Source organism: Lactuca saligna, chromosome 3 (genome assembly GCF_052625555.1).
Source record: "Lactuca saligna cultivar CGN05327 chromosome 3, ASM5262555v1, whole genome shotgun sequence".
NCBI lineage: Eukaryota > Viridiplantae > Streptophyta > Magnoliopsida > Asterales > Asteraceae > Lactuca > Lactuca saligna.
The window spans coordinates 20554235-20558366 of NC_136419.1; the positions used below are offsets into that span (position 1 = coordinate 20554235).

Below are 4132 nucleotides of genomic sequence, written 5' to 3' on the forward strand. Positions count from 1 at the left end.
ACGAAACCAATGCAAAAACCAATGGTGCGGATTTAATTTTTGCAAAAACCGAAGGTTAACGGTGCGGTGCGGTTTCTATCCTAAAAACCGGTCCACCAAAACCGAACCGCACCACAAGCGTGTATAGTAATACTCAATTAATGTATATTATATACATGCTATTTAAAATACTTATAAATGATAATATATTTATTAGATGTTTAGTTTGTGTTTGTGTAAAACTATATGAGGTGCAAAAGAAATGTTCTATTGTTAGCCAAACGGATTACATGTAATAAGCTTGTAACAAATTAAGTCAAAATCAACGAACTTTCATTTATTAATTAGTTTGTGAGAGTAATCACAAGTTGTATTTTAAGCAACTTACAATTTTTTATTATGTAATTTTGTTTTGAGCTGAAAATGAATGGTTTAAAAAAACACCACAATACAAGCTTACATGCGTATGGTTTTCCGTTCTTACAACTTTAAAAAAACGTACTAAAAAACATAAAAAAACTACACCAAATTCTTAACATGGTTTAAAATCGAAATCGCATTTAAAAATCGAAAAACCGAACCATTGCAAAACCGCACCCAACGGTTTTAAGAATGCAAAAACCGTACCATGCGGTTTGCGGTTCGGTTTGGTCTAAAAACCACACCAAACCGCACCATGCTCACCCCTACATGCTACTATCAAATCAAGTACATACCAATTATAGTTATGGGCTTAAACACCTAATATAACAATATAATGGTGAGGGATAATATGTGGGTATATAATGATTTATGACCAAATAAAAGGCAAATTAGGTGGGAGAGGTGGAGCAAAAATCAGAGAAGGTGGTTGCTAAGATGCGACATTTAATGGTTTCTGTTGGGTTTGAATGGTGTTGTGAAGTGTCGATGTGTCATGAGTCTGTCTTAGTGTTAGTCTGTAATACATGTTCGTTTTATGTATTTCGTAATGGCACATTTGTTTGTCGAAGCTTAACTGTTTTAACCCTTATGTATTTTTTGTAAACTTCTATCATTCCTATAAATAATGATAGATGCTAGAGTTAGAGTAACTTTTGAACATTCGTTGTTCTTAATCTAAGAAACTCTATTGTATCTTTCAGAAGTTTAATCGAGCTATCCAAATTATATTTATTATGGTGTTCTATAATCAATTCAAACTCTAATTTCATTTCATATTCTCGATTCATAACAACTATAGTTTATGACAGAGGAAAGAATCAATGGTGTTGGTCCAATAAGTAGGGTTCTTTGCAAGCGAATATGAATTGTGGTATTGTAGGGTAGGGTAGGGTGGGGAAGGGTTGGTTCCGTTTCCATTTTAAAGTTATATAATAGAAAATAATTAAAAATAATAATATACGAAAGCAATATAGTCAATTCATGTATAATAGCGACACATTTTACAGTTTTAAACTTAATTGGAGACATACTAATGAAAAACTACCCATATGGACGAAACACAACAGATTTGACCAACCACATTGAGGTTTTGTGTAATTTAGTGTTTTTTTTGGGGTTAATCTCATAAAAAAACATATATGGTATGTTTTTTCGAATTAAATCTCAATTTTATTTTTTTATTGAAAAAGACCTTGTATTTTTTTATTTTTTTCGATTTGGCTATTTTATTAATTTTTCTCTAAAAAAATTTATAAAATGTGAGTTTTTTCACAAAAAACAAAAAAAATTAAGGATTTAGTTGGAAGCATTTAGAAGGTTTGAGAGCATTCAGGGAAAAAAAAACTTTAGGGTTTTTCTTGAAAAAAAAAACGTAAGTTTTTTTCTAATAAAAAATAAAATAAAAATAAGTCAAACCCAGAAAAAATATAAAATATAAAGTATTTTTACAAGTTTAACTTTTTTTTTTTTTTTTTTCATTGGCGATACCTCATTTAAAAAATTAATGGAGTCAAGTTAAACTTAAGTAATTGTGTGAGGAGTGAAGTGTAACATTCTTTCTTATATAATCATCAATATGCCCTTCACCTGAAGAACATGTGGGCTGTGGCGGCTGCAAAACGTGCCCTAGCCTGAAATGTATGTCTTTATTCAGTTTGATATGCTTTCTTTATCTTTTGGAATCCGTAGTTTGTGTTCTAGTTCGCTTTCCAAGGATTCACATGAGATATCCCGAGTTTGTTTTGATTTGTTTCCTTTGCTCTGCTTTTTAAATGAATTTTCTTGTGATTGATTTGATCTAGTTGCTATGATGATAACGTCAATGAGATTTTTTGAAAGTTTAAAGCTTCGTGAAACGTCGACATTAATGTCGATCTGAGCGGTTAGCTGAGCAACATGATTTCATCGCCTTTTATTTTTAGTAGAGTTTTTTCCATTGCATCGTTTTTCAATTCGATAGCCAGTGGTATGATTAGAGGTTCTAACCTCGTAGGATTAGATCAGGCTTATGCAGTTTGATGATTTTGTTTATATTTTTAATATTTGTCACTTAAGTTATGGTTTTTCAAGATATATTTTATTTGGTTGCTATGATGAAAAATTCTATGAGAATTTTTTGAGAGTCTTAAAACTCTGTGAAACGTCGACTTTTATGTCGATCTGAGCGGTTAACTGAGCAACGCTATCTCATCTTTCTTATTTCTTCTACGTTTTCATGTTGAAATTACTCATATGTGTAATTATTCGATGAACATTATCCTCAATGTATCTTTTAGTACGAAGAAAAGTTTGTTTTGGTCTATTCATCTTTTTTTTTTTTAACATCTCACCTAAATTCTTTTTAGTTGCAAATCCAAATTAGTAAGCTGTACAAATGAAACTTAACTTTAAATCTTAATAACATGCTATTATATTTTGTGGTTTGCATATCTTAAATTGAATTTAAGAATGATGTTTGTGTTGGAGCAATTTTGTATCAAAACTCTTTGCCTGTGCTAAAAGGATTCTCTACAATAAAATTCTAATATTTTGAGAAAAAATTTTTAAAAAGTTATAATTCCTTTATTAGAAAAACCAAGAAACTGGTAATTTACTTCAATTTAGTAATATTTTTGTGAAAATACTTATATGGGTGATTATGTTTCAAAATTGTTTAAAAAAAATCATTTAAGTTTGGTGTGTTCAAAAAAACCTTTTTTATGTTTGGTGTGTCCAAAAAACCCTATTTAAGTAAAGCATTTATACAAAAACACCAATATAGTCATTTTTTATTCAAAATTGACATTGTGATAATTGTTATTTACTTTTAAAAAAAACTAAAGGAAATGACTCAGAGTGCTTATGTTTCAAAATTATTCAAAAATCACCATTATAGTTTGGTATGTTTAAAAAATACCATTGAAATAAATTGTTTGTATAAAAAAAACAAATTATAGTTTGGTATGTTTAAAAAATACCATTGAAATAAATTGTTTGTATAAAAAAACAAACTAAATGTATGTTTTGTTCAAATATTACCAACGGTAATGAGCTTTTACAAGTTAAATGATGATTTTGCTTTACTACTATTACATAATATACTAATTATTGACAAAACAATAAATGATATATATTTCTTCTTTAAAAATCGATTTAGTGTTTCTTGATGATAGAATTATTTCTTCTTTTCGTATGATTGCTTTTCTGCTCTTGTATTTATAAAGTGATGATCTCGAACTTAAGTTTAAAACCCTAATTCTTAATTTAAGTCAAAAATGGTTCCTTTGCTCTTGTTCGATGGATCTCCCTCCCTTTAAGGTCCAAATCCATAAAAAGCCCAAAAATACATTTAAGCCCAGCGACAAGGCCTTTAAATCCTAATATGGTCTAAGAGGGTGTTTGAGAGTGTTTTTTTTAATTAGAATAGTGTTTTTAGATAAAAATGATTATTTGCTTATAGTAGTGGTAAAAAGAGTTTTTTAAAAAGTGTTTGGATAAACTTTTATAGTGAAAAAGCTAATAAGTCAATAAGTTAAAAAGTATTTGGCTTAAAAAGTGTTTTTTGAAGTTATTTTGGCTGAAAAGCCATAAGCAGTTTCAAAAAATCATGTTTTCCATTCTTATTAAAAAATGCTTATTGAAGCTTATGAAAAAACCATTATGAAAAGTGCTTTTGAGTTTGTCAAACATTTTTTTTAGCTTATTAGCTTTTCAAAAAACCAATAAGCAAATAAGCACTCTTAAACACAAT

The 4132-nt window shown here is 28.8% G+C and overlaps 1 long non-coding RNA gene and 2 other non-coding genes across 3 annotated transcripts; all 3 read left to right on the top strand.

Moving 5' to 3' along the window:
• The first annotated feature begins 1965 nt into the window (after nt 1-1965).
• LOC145033443 (uncharacterized) lies at nt 1966-2702 on the top strand. Its single transcript, XR_013677556.1, has 2 exons — nt 1966-2040; nt 2205-2702. It is a non-coding gene; the product is annotated as an uncharacterized LOC145033443 (long non-coding RNA).
• LOC145038043 (small nucleolar RNA snoR128) lies at nt 2205-2297 on the top strand. Its single transcript, XR_013679145.1, has one exon. It is a non-coding gene; the product is annotated as a small nucleolar RNA snoR128 (small nucleolar RNA).
• Nucleotides 2488-2582, top strand: LOC145038044 (small nucleolar RNA snoR128). Its single transcript, XR_013679146.1, has one exon. It is a non-coding gene; the product is annotated as a small nucleolar RNA snoR128 (small nucleolar RNA).
• Nucleotides 2703-4132: the final 1430 nt, after the last annotated feature.